The following is a 20,680-nucleotide window of genomic DNA, read 5'->3' as shown; positions in this document are numbered from 1 at the left end:
TGCTGTGGGAGCGGCCCTAGAAAAAGGCAAAAAAAAAAAAAAAAAAAAAAAAAAAGTCACTTTGGTTATTATTTAAAAAAAAAAAAAGTTGTAGAGGTGGAGGAAAGAATGTTTGGAGGGCAGTGACAAGATCCCTGCTGCACTCCTAATGCCAAAGCCCCCATTTCTTTGGAATAGATTTTGCTATCAGGACCTGCATTTCTCCCTGCACACTCAAATGTACCTTTTCTTTGGTCATTTCTTCCATTATTTTATCAGGTGATTTTCTTCACGCGCGCACACGTGTGTGCGCATGTTTTTTTGGTTACGCTTGCAATATGTGGAAGTTCTGGGCCGGGGACTGAACCCACGCTAGTACAGTGACAACACCGGATCCTTAACCCACTGCGCCACAAGAGAGCACCTTCTCAGTGTATTTTAAAAAGTAGTCCTGGTGGTTGGAAGAATTTGTCATTGACACCTGGGTTGGGTCCCCCCTAGTGCATCTTATCCTTTTTATCATCATCTAAGTGTTTTTTAGGAGGCTAGTCATTCAGCAAATACATACTGAAAGCCTCTTTGTGCCAGACACTATTCACAGGGGAGTTGGCCATATATCAGATTATAAAGGATGAAAGAGCACAGAGTAGCTGGTCTCGTTGGCTTTATGACCTGGCCTGTCAAGTAATCAACTGGTTCACTTTGAAAGTCACAGCTTGCTTATGACCCAGGCCTGGTGGGTTCTTTTTGTATCCTTAGGAGTTCTGGTGCAATAACTATTGATTTTTGTCTGGATAGTAATACTGGGTAGTAAAACTGCCATCTTGCATTTGTTGCGTGATTGATAGTTTTCAAAGGACTTTCACGTTTGTTCTTATTTAGCCCTCAAAGCAACCCCGGGATCAGGCACGATAGGTGGTGATATGCTTGTTTAAGATGAATGGTTTCCTTCCAGATGTCAGATTCTATAACTCGGTCTATAAATCCAGGGCAACATAAGGGCTAATTTGTAATACTTCCGTAATCCTTCTTAGCTGTTTTCCCTACTATATTAGATTGCACAAGACTAGAAGTCTAAGCTCAAGAGTATGGATTTTATTCTGTAGGCAGTGGGGAGGCACTGAAGAATTATGAACAGGGGTGATGGGGTGAAAGCAGTTTTTGAGGATGATTGAAAGGGCAGGCTGTTTTAGCTGGCTGGGAAAACAGGAAGGTGTGGTACAGCCTTCTAGATGCGAGATGCAGCAGTGTCAGCTCTCCCTGGCATACAGTCTCTCATTTGCTAAGGGTGCACATGGTGCGGAAGAGAACTTTTACCAGTTTAGTCATTGATACAAATCTCTCTTGCCATCCAGATTTTCTCCATCTGAATTCAGGAATCGATCAGATTTGGACGAAAAGGGATATTGGATTTTTTTTTAATTTAATTTTTAGAATTTTTAAGTTTTTTATTTTATTTTTTTTTGCTTAAGGCCGCACCAACAGCACTCCCAGGCTGGGGTCCAGTTGGAGCCACAGCTGCCAGCCACAGCCATAGCCACTTGGGATCCGAGCTGCGTCTGTGATTGATACTACAGCTCACGGCAACACCGGATCCTTAATCCGCTGATCGAGGCCAGGGATCGAACCTGCATCTTTATGGATCCTAGTCAGGTTTGTTAACCATTGAGCCATGATGGGAACCCTGATACGGGCTTTTTGAGAGATGTCTAATGGGCCCTCCTTTAAAAGTATAGGCCTCCCCAACCCCGAAATATAAAGGATCAAAGGAAGTTCTATGACATTTTCTGGTGAAGAGTTCAGTGATATTTAATACTTTTTAAAGCTTTTATTGCATGTTATGATAGATGTTCATTGGGCCATTGTAAAGACAAGCTGACCAAGAAATGAATAAAGACTGCCAGCAAAGCGTTTTATAATGCCAGTCTCTCCAGGACCCACTTTAGATACATCTGACTTAACAAAGCATCACGTATGAAAGTGGTTAACATGAATTTTGCACTGCAATGTGTGTAATGACTAAATGTGTAATATATTTGTTGTGTCAACTTTGATTCATGCAGTGAAGGCAGAGGTCGCATTTCTCCCTCCCAACTGGTACCCTCTTTGGGGCAGATGTATATATTATTGTTGGTAAAAGGATGCTGGTGGGAATAATGGGTGAGCCCTAGCATAACTCACAGCTTTCTCCACCTCCTCCCAGCTCTCTTGGCTCTTGATGGAGCTTCTGGAGCCTTGATGAATATTCTCTAAAAGCTATAAATGGATTTTTTTTTTTTACTTGATGCGAAATAAAAATTAAACAAAGATCAGACTTCTTCATTTGCTCCCAACAAGCGTTTAAAGGTTTCAAGTTGCCTCTTGGCAATTGTACTTCCAAGGAATATTAGTTATTAAAAATCAGCGTGAGCTTTCTTCTTTCCTTTATTATCCTTGAGCAGCTGAAATGACATCGTTGGTTCCCCCAGTGAGCGATGGGGAAGCAGTCACACTTGACACAAGTTGGTGCTGACATCTTTGCTAACAGTAGAGGGCTTGGGGTTGCAGAAACGGAGGTGTTGGAAAAGATGAATCCCTTAGGGTGTCCCCTTAGGGAAGGCCAGATGGGATACATCAGAATTGGGGCTTTTCTTAGTGAGCTCTCAACCTTGCTGGGCCAGAGACGGGATCCTGTCTGCATCGTAAAGTTGAATGGCTGATTGACACTGGCTGACACATAAAGCCAGAATGCCAGTGTATGAATATTCGATGGAGAAATAAAACCCTCATGGAGATGAATATTCTATGTCATCTTTTCCTGTAGAGGACACTAAATTATGATTGTCAGTGATTTGAGTACTTCATAGATTTTCATGAAGACCGTCTGGTGAGGCCGACTTCATAGAAGAGATAACATCCAGGACTAAAAGAAAGCAGGTCTCCAGGCCAGGACACTGTGTCTTCTTCGAGCTATGCTTAAAGAGGGGTTTGCTTCTTTTTTTTTTTTTTTTTTGTCTTTTTGCTACTTGGGCTACTCCCGCGGCACATGGAGGTTCCCAGGCTAGGGGTTGAATTGGAGCTGGAGCCGCCTGCTTCCTCCAGAGCCACAGCAGCGCCAGATCCGAGCCGTGTCTGCAACCTACACCACAGCTCACAGCAACGCCGAATCCTTAACCCACTGAGCAAGGCCAGGGATCGAACCTGCAACCTTATGGTTCCTAGTCGGATTCATTAACTACTGAGCCACGACAGGAACTCCAAAGGGTTTGCTTCTTGGGTGGTCCTTTTTAAGGTCTCAATTTTGATCTAGCACGAGTCCCCCCCCTCCATTTAAGGAAGGTGTCCTTGGATTCGCTGATAATTTGTTCTTTTCTCCTTTGTGCTGAGACCTACATTAACCTCTGTATTTGCTATGGTATAGATAAAGTGCTATAACTTAGATGCAAAAATGCAGTTTATTTCTCCCTTGTGTTAACAGCTGGGGGTAAGATAAGCAAACTTTGTTCCGTGGGGCCATCCAGAGACCCAGGCTGGTGGGGCAGTTGTGCCATCCTGAGTGTGCCAACTCTGTCTGGTCCAGGGGCTGCTTCCTTTATCCTCTGCACAGTTGGAGGTTTTTTGTTTTGGTTTTGTTGTTTGTTTTTTAGGGCCACACTCACGGCATATGGAAGTTCCCAGGCTAGGGGTAGAATTGAAGCTACAGTTGCTGGCCTTTGCCATAGCCAGAGCAATGTGGGATCCGAGTCACGTCTGCGGCCTACACTGCAGCTCACTGCAACACCGGATCCCCAACCCACTGAGTGAGGCCAGGGATTGAACCTTCGTCCTCATGGATACTAGTCAGATTCGTTTCCACTGAGCCACGACGGGAACTCCTTGTTTACATTGTTTATGCACAAGTTCCTGGGCCAGGGATGGAACCCACACCGCAGTAGTGACATTGCTGGATCCTTAACCAGATAGGCCACCAGGGACCTCCTGTGATACTTTTCAATAACTATAATTATTTATTGCCAGAATGATTAACTCCAATTTAGAGAAGAAAACTAAAGTACTGAGACCTAAAAAGCACTGTTTTGTAGACTGAAGTTAAAGCCTCCCATAGGTAGTACCTGTTGCCCAGTGCACAGGAGGCTTAGCAGTAAGGCTGCCGTTAACGTGTTATGTCAGATTTCTAGGTGCCTCTAGAATCTGTTTTCACCTTCTTTTAGAGTAATAGACTTACTTGAATACAGAGATGCCCTGCAAAAGGTTATGTATCCCAGCCTCCCTTGCAGCTAGGTCATATGTCTTATTTTTGGCTACTGGGATAAAAATGAAGGCAAACATATACAATTTCCATTTCACATTCTTAAAAAAAAAAAAAAAAAAAAAAATTGAAGCTACTTGTCCTCCAGGTGGCCCTTCTCCCTTCCAGCAGGCCAGAACACAAACACAGTGCTGGTGATGAAACCTCCACCTAGGGAGTTTCTGTCGTGGTACAGCAGAAACAAATACAACGAATACGTTAAGGATCTGGCCTCACCATGAGCTGTGGTGTAGGTCACAGACACGGCTCCGATTCGGCGTTGCTGTGGCTCTGGCATAGGCCCGCAGCTACAGCTCCAATTTGACCCCTTGCCTGGGAACCTCCATATGCTGCAGGAGCGGCCCTAGAAAGACAAAGCAGGAGTTCCCATCGTGGCGCAGTGGTTAACAAATCTGACTAGGAACCATGAGGTTGCGGGTTCAATCCCTGCCCTTGCTTAGTGGGTTAACGATCCGGCATTGCCGTGAGCTGTGGTGTAGGTTGCGAACTCAGCTCGGATCCCGCGTTGCTGTGGCTCTGGCGTAGGCCTGTGGCTACAGCTCCGATTAGACCCCTAGCCTGGGAACCTCCAAGAAATAGCAAAAAGACCAAAAAAAAAAAAAAAAAGACAAAGCAAACAATTGAAACAAGTCCTGAAACGGAACTCTGGATACCACTATGTGTATTCAAATGCAAATGCATTTTCCCCAAGGGGTGCTGCATTAATGGAGTTTTTAATTGATAGTTGAAAAGTTTTTTAAGATTAAAATGAAGGATACAAGAATAGCATTTTCAGTGGAAACACACAGTCATCCACGTAAGACATAAAACGTAGCTAGCTTATAGGTCAGAAAACTATAGCTGTGCTTCGGCTTAAGGACTGCCCATCTCCAAAGAAAATAATTGTAGAAAATTTAAGCCTAGAAGGAACCTTGATGCTTAATCCGGTTTCTTTCTTCCCTCCTGCCTTCTTCATTCCTCCTCCTTTTGACAGACTGAGAACTTCCTGGGTGTAAGAACTGTGCCAGGTGCTGGCAGTACAGTGGTGATTCAAAGCAGACCCTATCCTTGTGCACATGGAATCTATGGTCTAGTAGAGGAAATGAGCAGTAATTCATACATATTGATTAGTAGTCACACAAGTAAATATTGGAACATAATTGTGATAAGTGCCGCGAAGGAGAATGTGGGGCAGTGTGCTAAGGTGTATGGGAGTTGGAGTTCCCTGTTGTGGCTCAGCAGAAATGAATCTGACTGGAATCCATGAGGACGCAGGTTTGATCCCTGGCCTCGCTCAGTGGGTTGAGGGTCTGGCATTGCTGCGAGCTATGGTGTAGGTTGCAGATGCAGCTTGGATCTGGTGTTGCTGTGGCTGTGATGTGGTTCACAGATGCAGCTTGAATCTGGCATTGCTGTGGCTGTAGTGTAGGCTGGTATCTGTCGCTCCTATTGGACCTCTAGCCCGGGAACTTCTCTATGCAGCACGGCAGCCCTAAAATAAAAGAACCAAAAGAAAAAAAAAAAAAGGCATATGGGAATGTGGGGACTAGTGGCCATGTCGGGAGCTTGGCAATCTTTTGTCCTTAACTGGAGAAATCAGCCCACTTAACATTAACAGTGATTAATATATTGCAACTTACTTTGCTCATTGTTTGTTTTTCTCTCCTTTGTTGCCACGTATTGTGTTATCAGAGTTTTTTCTTATCCATTTTTTTTTTTTTGCCTTCCTGCTGTTTTTTATTTCTATTATTTTAAGTGGTTCACTCAAGAAATTTTAACGTGCGCTTATTAAAGTCTGTATATGTATATATTTTTTTGTCTTTTCTAGGGCTGCACCCGCGGTATATGGAAGTTCCCAGGCTAGGGGTCTGATCAGAGCTGTAGCCACTGGCCTATGCCACAACCCTAGCAACGAGGGATCCAAGCCACGTCTGTGACCCACACCACAGCTCATGGCATTGCCGAATCCTTAACCCATTGATCAAGGCCAGGGATCGAACCCGCAACCTCATGGTTCCTAGTCGGATTCGTTTCCACTGCGTCAAGACGGGAACTCCCTATACTTAATGATATTTTTTGTCTTTCTTTTGAAAAATGTGAGTTCCTTGACTGCAGTCATTTATTTCTTTGTATTTTAGTGTCTTTTTAAAAAGCTCCCTAAGACATTGATCTATATGATCAATGTTTACTTAGAAATATCCACCTGTTTACATTTCTTTGTTCATTATTTTCTCTCTTTTTTGCAGTCATTATAAATGTTTTTATTTTAAAATGGATTTTTTTGGGGGGAGGGCCACATCTGCATCATGTCAAAGTTCCTAGGCCAGGGATCAAACCTTTGCCACAGCAGTAGCCTGAGCACAGCAGTGACAATGCTGGATCCTCAACTGCTAGGCCCCCAGGGAACTCCAGAAAAATGGATATTTTAATACCCAGAATGTGGAAAGTCCATGATCTGTCATTTTCTTTTTCACCTCAGACCTACTGTCCAGGATCACTGTCCTTCTGTCTGATGTACATATTTAAAAATTTCCTTTAGTGAGATCTGTTGGTGGAATTCTGACAGTTGTTCTTTGTCTTTTTTTTTTGTCTTTTTACGGCCGCACCCACAGCCTATGGAGGTTCCCAGGCTAGGGGTCTAATTGGAGCTGTAGCTGTTGGCTTACACCACAGCCACAGCAACGCCAGATCCAAGCTGCATCTGCAGCCTACACTACAGCTCACGGCAACGCCAGATCCTTAACCCACTGAGCAAGGCCAGGGATCGAAGCTGCAACCTCACGGTTCCTAGTCGGATTCGTTTCTGCTGCGGCACAACAGGAACTCCCTGACAGTTGTTCTCTGAAAATAACTTTATTTGGCTTGCATTCTTTTTTTTTTTTTTTTTTTTTTTGGTTTTTTTGCCATTTCTTGGGCTGCTCCTGTGGCATATGGAGGTTGCCAGGCTAGGGGTCCAATCAGAGCTGTAGCTGCCAGCCTATGCCAGAGCCATAGCAACGCGGGATCCGAGCCACGTCTGCAACCTACACCACAGCTCTCGGCAACGTGGGATCATTAACCCACTGAGCAAGGGCAGGGATGGAACCCGAAACCTCATGGTTCCTAGTCGGATTCGTTAACCACTGCGCCACGACGGGAGCTCCTGGCTTGCATTCTTGAAAGTTGTCTCAATCCTTGGTTCACAGTTATTGTCTTGTGTAACACTTTGAAGCTGTCCTTCCATTCTCTTTTGATTACTGCTTTTCTGCTGAGAAGTCAGTTGTCAGTCTTGTTGACCTTTGCTTTTCATGCATTAAGTCTGGAGTTGGTCTCATTCATTAGGTCTGGAGCTGGTCTCTTGGTTCTGCCTTAGTAACTTGCTGGGATGACACTGAAGCTGAAGGTCTGCTGATAACACTTTTGGTGGCAGCGGTTTGTGGATTCATACATTTCTTTTTGCTAATTGCCTTTTCTTAGAATCTTGCCTTTGTAGTTAAAACTTTTGACCATTTTTATTCCTTCGAAAGGTATGGAACAGAACAAGTAACTGAAGGCTTGGTGATAAAGACTCAAAGTATAGACTCAAAGGAACACACTTTAATAGCAGAAACACCACAGAGCTTTTACGAAAATGTTTAAATTTGAATAGGTGCTTTCTTTGATTCTTTTATTTACCTGAGAATATTTCTTTGCCTAGTTTTTGTTTTTTCCTTACTAGCTGTTTAGAAACTAAGTGGAAGTCTCTCAGATAATATTTGTTCTAAGGTATGTAAACAGGAGTAGGATCTTAGCTATTTATGTATTTACACTAGGGATGATAATTTACTGGATAATCTTTTCATTAGTTTACTTCGAGGATAGCTTAAGAACAATGATCTTCAGAGGCTGTTTGCTTTTTAAGAAATCTAAGACTCTTTCCTTTTAACTAAAAGTAAAATGTCAGGACTTCCCAACTTGGTGCAGTGGAAACGAATCCAGCTAGGAACCATGAGGTTGCAGGTTCAATCCCTGGCTTCACTCAGTGGGTTAAGGATCTGGCGTTGCCATGGCTGTGGTGTAGGCTGGCGGCTGTAGCTCTGATCCCTTAGCCTGGGAACCTCCATACGCTGCAAGTGTGGCCCTTAAAAAAAAAAAAAAAAAAAAAAAAAGTAAAATGTCAGATATTAACATCACCTTTCAAGAAAGTTCTAATACCTAGATTCACAGTAATGAATGTTTACATCACACACCTTATCGTATTATATTATGTGTCGCTGCTTTGTAGGAAAAAAATTTCACTCTAAAGTTCAGTGTAGCCACACTGTTGAGTGGAACACAAAATTACATTCTAATGGTTAAGTCCGTTATTGCCTCTTAACTTTCGTCAGTAAAGACATTCTGTTTTATTAGTTTCACTTCTGTCTTTGGAGAATAGCTGTAGGAATAAAGTATTCTTTTATGTATTGAAGCTAAAGAGGAAGTAAGAAATCTAATCACTTTATAAACAGTCTTTCAAAGTGTTATTATTATTATTATTATTATTATTTTTTTTGTCTTTTTGCCTTTTCTAGGGCTGCTCTCACAGCATATGGAGGTTCCCAGGCTAGAGGGTCGAATCGGAGTTGTAGCCACAGCAACACTGGATCCGAGCCACATCTGCAACCTACACCACAGCTCACAGCAATGCCGGATCCATAACCCACTGAGCAAGGCCAGGGATCGAATCTGCAACCTCATGGTTCCTAGTTGGATTTGTTAACCACTGAGCCAAGATGGGAATGCCTTTTTTTTTTTTTTTTTTAATGGTAATCCTAGTCATTGCAGTAGGATGGTTACAAATAAGGAGGGATAGGAGTTCCCGTCGTGGCGCAGTGGTTAACGAATCCGACTAGGAACCATGAGGTTGCGGGTTCCATCCCTGCCCTTGCTCAGTGGGTTAACGATCCGGCATTGCCATGAGCTGTGGTGTAGGTTGCAGACGCGGCTCGGATCCCGTGTTGCTGTGGCTCTGGCGTAGGCCGGTGGCTACAGCTCCGATTCGACCCCTAGCCTGGGAACCTCCATATGCCGCGGGAGTGGCCCAAGAAATGGCAAAAAGACAAAAAAAAAAAACCAAAACAAATAAGGAGGAACAGACCTAATAAATGGAATATATCGGCACACAAAGAACACCAATTTGGCTGCACTGAAAAATTAATTTAGCCGTTTTGCACTTCGTGTTTTCTCTCTTCCACATTCAGCTTTCTGGCCCTCTAATACTTGATCCTTTTGGCACAAAGTTGAGGCCTCCATAGGCCATTCCAAACTCGGCCCCAGGGGAGGCCTATCTCTTTATATCCAGAGAGCCAGTGTTCTTTCAGCCAGAAAAGGGAACACAGTTGTTCTCCCCGTTCACGCCCTCCCCACTCCCAAGTCTCCCAGTGGCTTTTTGGACAGCCCTCTTTCTGGCCTCTGCTAGAGGACCGTCCTTGGCCTTCGGTCCACTGTCCAGGCATCGTTCTCATTATTCTGAGGGTGGAGTGGTGCCTCGGCCTGAGGCTGAAGGTCAGCCCGACCCAAGTCTGTCCAGGGAAGCTGGGATTGCTTCTGCTGGGCTTGCCAGTCGGGTTTCATATCGCTGCCAGCCTCCTGTCACATTGCAAGCTGCTGTCTAGGACACTCCCTTGAAAAGAATTGCAAGCCTGCTGCCAGGGGATTGGTCAGCAGAGTCGCCAGGACTTGGGAACCGGGTGTGGCGGCTTCTGGGACAGAACCTGGGTTGCCGGAAAGAGCATGTGTGGCATTTGTAATCAGAGGACCCGTGATTGATTTTCAGCTGAATACTCTGTGACCTGGTGCCGGTTCCCCCTGAAGTCCAAGAGTTCGCATCTGTAGAATGGTGTAATAACAATCGCACCCCACCCCGGAGGCAGACCCGCTTCAGTAATATACAGCCGTGCGTGGCGGTGGTGATTTCTTGATTTAATCTGTTAGCCATGGGGAAGACATGCTGGAAGGGTGGCACTGTGAGCTGCAGGGTGAATGAGAAGGACCTCATTGAATGCATTTGGGGTGGGGTGGGGGGACTCCCAATAACACATTACAAAAAATTAAAAAAAAAATTTTTTTTATGGCTGCACCCTGGGCCAGGCATTGAATTCGAGCTGCAGCTGTGGCAACGCCGGATCCTTTAATCCACTGCCCTGGGCCGGGGGTCCGACCTTCCCCTCTGTAGTGACCCGAGCTGCTGCAGTCTGATTTTTAACCCAGTGCACCGCAGTGGGAACTCCTAACGTAATACATTTTTAAAATTGGCCGGTTGAAGTGGGGCACAAAGAAAAGACAGCACTTCCATTTTACTGCTTAATGTTTATCTCGCCCAGTGTATAACCTAGAGGATTTATAGCTTCTACAACTGAAAACGCTGGCTGTTAATTATAATCCACCTCAAAGGATGAGCTGTAATCTTGGTCTCTAAAGAGTTCCAGAAGTCTGCTACTTTGTGGTATGAGGAAGAAAATCCTCTTCCTGCGGAGGCTTTCACCTGCCAGCCCCTTCGCCCCAGCCACCAGTGTAGCAGAATTCCTTTTCACTTTAAATGGAACAACAGCTCATTTATTTGACTGTCTTTCCCACTAGACAATACCTTGGAGAGGAATAGTGTGTATTTTTTTTTTTTTTTTTTTTTGTCTTTTGCCTTTTCTAGGGCCGCTCCCACAGCATATGGAGGTTCCCAGGCTAGAGGTCTAATCGGAGCTGTGGCCACCGGCCTACGCCAGAGCCACAGCAACGCGGGATCCGAGCTGCACCTGCAACCCACACCACAGCTCACGGCAACGCCGGATCCTTAACTCACTGAGCAAGGGCAGGGATCGAACCCGCAACCTCATGGTTTCTAGTCGATTCGTTAACCACTGAGCCACGACGGGAACTCTGGAATAGTGTGTATTGATGTTAGCATGGTGCCTGGCATATATTTGTTACCTAATAGTTAATTTTTGAACCAATCAGTAGATGAATTAATGAATGTGACAGTATTTTTTCTACATTTTACTTGGTTGCTGATGTGTGCTTGCCCCTAGGCCTACGGTGGGCACTGTGCCTTCTTCATCTTTATATGAGTTTTAAGCAGAGTGTTGAGCAGAGAGTAGAGGAACTAATTTAGTCAACTTCTTAGGCAGGTGGGTAAATCTGATTTTCCCTGGAATGTATTTACCACGGTTGTTTGAATTGAAATAGCAAATGTCAGACATTTATTTTCCTATCAGAACAGGGCCGTGTAGACAGAGGCTACTTTTAAAAATCTCACATTAAAAGGTACTTAAAAGAAAGTGTTTATAAGCCTGGAAACAAAGATAAGTGTGTATGAATAAAGCTACTCTTATTGACCTAGAGAGAGAGAGGAAAAAAAAGTACTTTAATTCTCTTCCTGGACAATGCAAGGACCTATGATCAGTTCAGTTCCAGTTATCCTCTCGTGATCTGTATGCTGTTATTGTGTTTTGATTATGTTTGTACTTTGCCCTCCTAAGTCATTATTGTTATTATGTGTTACCATTGTCAACATAATTATCATTTTTGTTGTTAACTTCTTTGTACACCTTAAGCCTTTCATCTGGTATCATTTTTCTTTTGCTCAAAGAACACCCTTTAATGCTTTCTTTATTCCTGAGCTACTGATGACAAATTCCCCTTTGTCTGAAAACATCTTTGTTTCATTTTCATCCGTGAAGGATTGTTTTTTGTTTTGTTTTTGCTTGGTATAAACTTGTATGTGGTTCTTTTCCTTCCTAGCATTTTAAAGATGTAACTACATTGTCTTCTGGCTGCTGCTGCTTTTTTTTTTTTCATTTTGGCCGTGCCCATGCCACAGCAGTGGCAATGTTGGAACCTTAACCTCCTAAGCCACCAGGGAACTCCCATGGCTTCTTTTGTTTTTATTAAAGGCAGCTTATCTGAATATTTCTTCTGTCTTATCCAGCTCATTGGTTTTTCTTATAACTCTTGTCTTATTGGGTTCAGCCCATCAAGCAAGTTCTTGATTTGGCTACTGTATTTTTACATTCTAGAGTTTCTGTTGTTTAAAAAATCTCTCCTATCTCTTTTTTGGTAATTCAAGTTCCCTGCCAAAATTCTTATTCTGTTTTTTTTTTTTTTGTTTTGTTTTGTTTTGTTTTTTGTTTTTTTTTAAAGAAGCTTATTTAAACAATAAGACGCTTGAAGGGAAAACTATCTACGGTTCATTTCTTTTAGAGTATTTTATCCCTACTTAAAGACAGATTGCCCTACATGTAACAGCTATGTACAAAAATTTATAAAATTATCCTTGGTTTTACAATGATAAATGAAAAACATTAAAATTCTCCAATTGAACAAGATAGGCAAGGATTTTTAAAAAATTAAAAAAAATTTTTTTTATTTTCTTTTGTCTTTTAGGGCTGCACTGGTGACATATGGAGGTTCCCAGGCTAGGGATCGAATTGGAGTTGTGGCTGCCAGCCTACGCCAGAGCCACAGCAACATGGGATCCGAGCCGCATCTGCAACCTACACCACAGCTCATGGTAACGCCAGATCCTTAACCCACCAAGCAAGGCCAGGGATCGAACCCATGTCCTTATGGATGCTGGTCAGGTTCATTAACCATTGAGCCACAACGGGAACTCCAAGCAAGGATTTTTATGTTCTTTTTTTGTTAAACAGTGAGCAAACAATAACTTCCTGGAATATAGAGACGAGAAGTGAATGAGCACGCCACTAATGGAGAAAGAGCCTATTTTCACAGAACCAGTATTTTTCCCTTATCCTATCTCCCTTTGATGTCTATCAAAATATACCACTGGCCATTTAGTTAAACAAAAAAGGGATATGCTTATGCACATTCATATGTTACTTCATGTACAATAAAGGAACAGGGAAGGGGAAAATGAAAGAATAGAGAAAACTATACTCTAGTAGCCAGGATGTGGTGGAACCAAATTGTGGTTTTCTTTCTTTCTTTCTTTTTTTTTTGTCCTTTGTCTTTCTAAGGCCACACCTGCAGTATATGGAGTTTCCCAGGCTAGGGGTTGAATCAGAGCTGTAGCTGCCAGCCTACACCACAGCAATGTGGGATCCTTAACCCACTGAGCGGGGCCAGGGATCAAACCCGAATCCTCATGCATACTAGTCAGGTTCATTAACCACTGAGCCATGACGGAAACTCTAAATTGTGGTTTTCTAATTGAGACTATCTTCTGGGTCTGGAGAAGTAGAATTCTGGAGTAAAGTAGCAGGTACCCTTTTAATAGCCACCTCCTCTTTGCTGCTGGAACACATCAGTTGTATCTTCATCCTCCATGTCCAACTGTGCAGGTGTGTCTGTTTCACTCATTGGCTGCCTGTCAAATCAGAATCTAACTGGCCTCATTGACAAGCCCTGTCGTTCACAATAGACTTTCATTGCCTTAGTAAGTGGTGTATGCCTCTTAATCTTGAACTGCACCACGGAACCATCCTGCCCTGCCACTTTCAAACTAACATGATTGTTGTTCTTAGTCTTGACTTCTTGGGCATTTGACTGGGCATGGCCAGCGCTGGAGTCTCCTCAGCTGCCGCTTCACAAAAGAGGTACCAGGTCCACACCGAAGGAGCATGTAAGCAGCACCAGGAGCAGCCGAAGGAGGTGGCAGCGGTGGAGGAGGGAGAGGGCTGCTGTGTTTTTTTTTTTTTTAAATCCTCTCTCTCTCTTTTTTGTTGTTCTTCTTTATGTACTCTTGGCTCATGGAAGTTCCCAGGCTAGGGGTCTAATCTGAGCACAACCACCGGCCTACGCCACAGCCACAGCAATGCAGGATCCAAGCTGCATCTGTGACCTATACCACAGCTCAGTGCAATGCCGGATCCTTAACCCACTGAGCGAGGCCAGGGATCGAACCCGCAACCTCACGGTTCCTAGTCGAATTTGTTTCCCTTGTGCCATGATGGGACATCTTTAAATCATCTCTTTGAATATTGTAAGCACAGTCACTTTAAAGGGGGAATCCCATTAACTTCAGTATCTAGAGTACCTGTGGTCTGTTTCTGTTGTCTGTTGTTTCTGCTGGTTCTTGTTCTTAGTATCCTTTCTTCTCTTTCTTGTATTCTGGACATTGTATTTGAATAATTGAAGAAATAATTCGTAGCACGAGATGGTATCTTTTCTTCAGTAAGGCCTTTGACAGTTTCTTACAGGGGCCTATTAGCTGGTGATCCCCTCAATCCAGTTTCAGGATTTGGAGGATGCAAAGCCGGGCTGTGTCTCTCTAAAGACTTGTCTTCTTGGAGTTCCCGTCATGGCACAGTGGTTAACGAATCCGACTAGGAACCATGAGATTGCGGGTTCGATCCCTGGCCTTGCTCAGTGGGTTAAGGATCCAGCGTTGCCGTGAGCTGTGTTGTAGGTTACAGATGTGGCTTGGACCTTGGGGTTGCTGTGGCTTTGGGGTAGGCCAGCAGTTACAGCTCCAACTGGACCCCTAGCCTGGTAACTTCCATATGCCGCGAGTGCGGCCCTAAAAGGCAAAAAAAAAGAAAAATAAAGACTTGTCTTTGGTTCACCTTACTCCAGTGGTGAGGCGCCTTCATGGTCCTGTGGCAAAGCCCTGGGGATTATTGCCCTCCACACCCACCCCGTGTGCCCTGTACTCCAGCTCTTACTAACTCTGGCCCAGCAAGCCTGACAAGGTGCTCTCAAGCTCTTAGCTCTTGTCCATCTGGAATCCACAAATGCCCTCAGGGGTGATTCTATCTGCTCCTGGATCTTGGTCCCATAAGTCTTCATTGCCTTGCTAGCGAATGCCTCCCCACAGATGTTGTTTTTATTATGTCCAAATTGTCTCTTTGTCCTCACTGCAAAGATTGGTTTGTATAACCTAGTTCACTGTCACTGGAAGTGGCAGATCTTAGTTGTTATTTTTTTATTTTACTGACTTTTTCTCCTCTGCTATGCCTGTTTCCAAGCTTTAACTTGAATGCCTAGCCAGATATGCTTGTTATTGGCCATCTTCTTGCTTTAGAATGTCAGGCTTAATAATAATATTCTTAAAAAAATATTTTTTTTTGTCTTTTGTCTTTTTTTAGGACTGCACCCGGAGGTTCCCAGGCTAGGGGTCTAATTGGAGCTTCAGCTGCCAGCTTACGCCACAGCCATAGCAACGCCAGTCAGTTCCGAGCCATGTCTGTGACCTACACCACAGCTCACGGCAACACCCGATCCTTAACCCATTGAGTGAGGCCAGGGATTGAACCCACAACCTCATGGTTCCTAGTCGGATTCATTTCCACTGAGCCACAACAGGAACTCTAATAATAATATTCTATAACATATTTTATATTCTCTTTTTTTTCTTTTTTTGCTTTTCAAGGCCACACCTGCGGCATATGGAAGTTCCCAGGCTAGGGGTTGAATCGGAGCTGTGCCTGCTGGCCGACACCACAGCCACAGCAATTCATTATCTGAGCCACATCTACAATCTACATCACAGCTCATGGCAACACCAGATCCTTAACTCACTGAGGGAGGCCAAGGATTGAACCCACATCCTCATGGATACTAGTTGGCTTCTTAACCCATTGAGCCACAGTGGGAACTCACTAAACATATTGTTGGCTCTTGAAATAATTTTTCCTGACTATAAAAGCAACTATACTCATGTTAGATACTCTGAAAAATACAAAAAGGGTATACTGATAGTTTAAGGTATAAGACATCTGCAGACCTATCTCATAGTTTATAACATTTATATCTTAGTGTATTTAGTCTGTGATTTGTACTTGTGAACATAAATGATAAATTGGAATAAAAATTTGTATATTGCAGATAGTATTTAATATCTTTTTCTTTTTTCTTTTTTTATTTAATGATTTTTATTTTTTCCATCTTAGCTGGTTTATTGTTCTGTCAATTTTCTACTGTACAGCAAGGTGACTCCGTCACACATACATATAGACATTCCTTTTTGTCACATTATCATGCTCCATCATAAGTGACTAGGTCATCATAGTTCCCAGGGCTGCACAGCAGGGTCTTATTGATCTCATTGCTTATCCATTCCAAAGGCAATGGTTTGCATCTATTCACCCCAAATTCCCAGTCCATCCCATTCCCTCCCCCCCTCATTTTTTTCATTTTACATTATAATGTGAACATTTTCTTGTCATTAATTTTTTAAATATCTTTAATGCCTACTTAGTTGTACTCTTTATTTCATCATTCTACTTTTGTTTTCAATTTTCATTATTATAAATAAGTGCATGATCCTTTTTGGACACAACTCTCTGTGCAGAATTCTGCTTGTTGTGTAATTATTATCTCAGTGGGTTTGAGCATTCTTAAAGTTCTTTTAGCGAGGCTTTTCAAAAGCAAGCTGAGAATTACATTTTGCATTTTCGGTTGTTTGGATTCAAGCTGCCAGCCTCCCTGTTCATTCAGGATCTGATATATGATCGAAGGGTAAAGAGGGCTGAGGATGCCTGGAGACTGTTCAAGGGCCTGACACCACTTAAGTAATTGGACAAACATTGAATTTATTTACATGTGGAAGTCATCATTGTCAAGAACAAGGGAAAAATATGTGACACTACAGGAACACTTTGTAAAATAGAATAGGAACAGTTTGTGCATGACCTACCAAAATAGACAGAAAGCCCAAATGTAAGTGAGCGTTAGCTGAATGCGAACTTATGCCTTCTCTTTCCTTTTACATTTAGATGAGCTGTGATCCTTACATAATCTGCTCCTGGCAAATGCTGCCATCTTCTTGGTTCTCATTTGTGGTGCTATTTTATTCTTGTTCAGAATTGATGGATAGGTTGATTTCCATTTTCTGTTTTTCAGGAAGTACTTTCCCAGTGTTCTTGGGGACTTTGACTTGTAGTTGACCTTTGCATCCAACTGTGTTTAGTATCTACTCTGGCTAGTCCTGCCCCCCAGCCCTTTGCATAGACCTTGGTCCTCATGGGTCACCATGTCACCCTTCTGTATTCACATCCTCTAGGGTGTGCCAAATTCCCATCCAACAATTGAGGTTTCCTCATAACACAGTAAGTGCATGTCAACACACAGACCTTCTATTATGAAAATTTTACTCTTGTTAAAAGGACTCAATGGTGACTCATTGGTGATGTGTAATGACCTTACCATCATATCTTTGTATTATCTTTGTCTCCTCTCTCTGGACTGTCTTTTCAAGAACAAGGACAGCTGGAAGGGACCTTGGCCCTTGGACTGTGGTCCCTGGCTCCGGAGCACAGAGAGAAGAAGGGCCACAGGGACCTGGCGGGGGGTGGGGGCGGGCAGAATGACACTTCCTGGAGCAGCTGGAGCACAGCCCGGCATAGCGACCAGGAGCCAGAACTCTGCTGTCGGGAGCAGTGTGACATGTTCAGAGACAGGAGAGGGCATGAAAGCACACAGGAACTGCGTAGCAGGTGGTCAGATCTGGGACAGGCAAACAGACACGCGGGGCGGGGTGGGGGACCTGAGTACCAAAGGCTTAGAGGCCAGATGGACAAGATGTAACACGATTATTCCAAGAGCCTGCAAGTACTTTTCCTACCTCAAATCAGCCTCATCATTGTCCTTGAAACAGTCTTCCTGATTTCTGATAACGACAAGGTTTTGTCACCCAGGCTTGAAATTTCGGAGTTTTTTTTTTTGTCTTTTTCTGCCATTTCTTGGGCCGCTCCTGTGGCACATGGAAGTCCCCAGGCCAGGGGTTGAATCGGAGCTGTAGCAGCCTGGCCTACACCAGAGCCACAGCGACACAGGATCCAAGCCGCGCCTGCGACCCACACCACAGCTCACGGCAATGCCAGATCCTTAACCCACTGAGCAAGGCAAGGGACCGAACCTGCAACCTCATGTTTCCTGGTCGGATTTGTTAACCACTGAGCCACGACGGGAACTTCCTCGGAGTTTTCATTTTTAATCTTCGCATCTGGTCACTTCCTATGTCTCTAATAATTCCACCTCCACATGGAAAGGTCTTGAGATTTAAACCTTGGCTCTTCCACACGTAGTCAAAGTCACTTAACCAAGTGACTTAACTAAGGGACACGCTAAGACAATGTCACTCAACCTCCCAGACTAACCCTAAGAGGCAGTCAGACAGGGTTGTCATGAGAGTCAGAGCTGAAGTGGATCAGACCCTCATTACTACGCAGCCAGACCATTGTCCTTGCTTGTCTTTTTAGGGTCGCACCCACAGCATATAGAAGTTCCTGGGCTAGGGGTCGAATTGGAGCTGCAGCTGCAGGCCCACACCACAGTCACGGCAACATTAGATCCTCAACCCACTGAGCAAGGCCAGGGATCAAACCTGCATCCTCATGGAGAGAACGTCAGGTCCTTAACCTGCTGAGCCACAATGGGAACTCCCCACTGTGGTACTTTCCAGATTGTTCTCCTGCCTCCATTTTCGCCTCCAGGCCTCTTCCAGCTTGATCTTTTAAGGGTAGCTCTGATCATGTCCTATCCCTCTCAAAAACCTTTACGGTTTGGGTGTTCCTGTTGTGGCTCAGCAGGTGAAGAACCCGACACAGTGTCCTTGAGGATGCAGGTTTGATCCCTGACCTCACTCAGTGGGTTAAGGATCTGGTGTTGCCGTGAGCTGTGGTGTGGGTTGCAGACGCAGCTCAGATCTGGCGTTGCTGTGGCTGTGGTGTAGACCGGCAGCTACAGCTCTGATTTGACCCCTAACCTGGGAACTTCCATATGCTGAAGGCATGGCTATAAAAAGAAAAAAAAACCCTTTTAAAGTTTCTTCATTAACTGTTTGGGTAAAGCCCCAGATTCCTATCCTGGTTTTGAGGACTCACCACCCCCTGGCCCCAGCCAGCATTTCTCATTCCCTAGCACCCTCTTTTGTCTACAGTGTTGTCACAAATCCAGCTACTTGCTATTTTCAGTGCAGGCCCCATCCCCCAGTTGGCCTTACCTGTACTTGAAATTGTTCATTTCTATGCCTCTCAGGTTCCAAAACCTTCTCATCTTTCCAGCCCCATCCAAAGGCTCTGGTGCCACGCGGCACCTCAGCCTCAGGCTTCAGTACTATAATTCTCTGAATTTCCACAATTCCTTCTCCAAGCTCTTATCACGTTTACCGCTTTATGCTTTGTGTTAGTTGGGGGCATGTTTTATTTAACCTCCTATTTTGAATCCTGGAGGGTTCTTTCTAAGCTCTTGGCAAAGTGCTTACTCTGGTGTAGGCAGTTAGTAAAAGGATTATGATAAATAAACCAGGCGAGGAGATGATTAGTTGATCAAGAGCCGACAGGTGTATTGGACCTGAAAGAAAAGCAGCTGGGTCATACTGTCTCAGAAGATCTGGAATCAGGTAATTTTCTGATGCCAGCCAAGAGCGTCTCAGTTCTTTCTGTTAAGGTTTGAAGAGGTAAGGGAACTAATCTGAGTGGCTGGTATATGCCAGGCACCCTTCTTGGTGTTTTACATAATTCATTCATTGGAACCCCAATGAGATCACATTCTTCCCTTCCTTATATTCTCCATTTGCTTCTTGTTAAATTTAGAATAAAATCCAGGCTCTGTAACTAGCCCTATAGGATCCCTGCATCGGGCACATGTTTCCTAATCAGACTCACTGCACTGCCCCCTGCCCCCTCATCCTCCCATCTTTTTCTTGCCCTGGTCCACTCCTTCCTTCATTACAGCTTTGCCCTTGAATCCCAAATTGATGTGGTTGTTTTTCGGATTTTTTTGTTTTGTTTTTTGTTTTTTACCCTAAAACCTTAAAACCAACCCCATTGTTATTACAGTAGTGAATGCTTTGGTTTTGTCTGTTGCTTTACTTTTCAAAACATAATGCTTATTAGGTTATTTCATCTGATCTTTTTTCAGTTCGTAATCTTTGGACTGCCTTTTCCAAAGATAAGAATGTAGAGGGGATAAAACGCCAAGGAAACTTGATTTTTTTTTTTTTTTTTTTTCAGGGCTATACCTGCCCAACATGGAAGTTCCCAGGCTAGGGTAGAATCAGAACTGTAGCTGCTGGCCTACACCATAGCCTTAGCAATGCAGGATCCAAACCACATTTTTGACCTACACCACAGCTCATGGCAACACCGGATCCTTAACCCACTGAGCAAGGCCAGAGATTGAACCCGAGCCCTCATGGATCCTAGTCGAGTTCGTTAACCGCTGAGCCATGAAGGGAACTCCCAGCACTTTCATTATTGAAGAAGACATTCCACAGCACCCTCTGGCACAGGCAGTTTGTTATTTGCCTGATCTTGGGCAGTGTTCTTAATCGCCGAGCCTCAGTTTTCTCATTTGTAAAACAGGGATAGGAGTTCCCGTTGTGGTGCAGTGGAAGCGAATCTGACTAGGAACCATGAGGTTGCAGGTTCGATCCCTGGCCTCGCTCAGTGGGTTAAGGATCCAGCGTGGCGGTGAGCTGGGGTGCAAGTCACAGACGCAGCTGGGATCTGGTGTTGCTGTGGCTGTGGTGCAGGCTGGCAG

General features: G+C 44.1%; 1 protein-coding gene and 1 pseudogene across 3 annotated transcripts in view; one reads left to right on the top strand and one right to left on the bottom strand.

Annotated features, from left to right (window-relative positions):
- LAPTM4B (lysosomal protein transmembrane 4 beta) overlaps window positions 1-20,680 on the top strand; it is an 82,777-nt gene that overhangs the window by 7,833 nt on the left and 54,264 nt on the right. The window lies entirely within an intron of this gene.
- Window positions 13,466-14,983, bottom strand: LOC146403775 (small ubiquitin-related modifier 2 pseudogene; annotated as a pseudogene).

The sequence above is a fragment of the Sus scrofa genome, chromosome 4 (assembly GCF_054392235.1).
Source record: "Sus scrofa isolate SSC_HxYL_T2T_F1_AM1 chromosome 4, Sscrofa_HxYL_maternal_Yorkshire_Landrace_v2.0, whole genome shotgun sequence".
Lineage (NCBI taxonomy): Eukaryota > Metazoa > Chordata > Mammalia > Artiodactyla > Suidae > Sus > Sus scrofa.
This window is presented reverse-complemented; position numbering and strand designations above follow the sequence as displayed.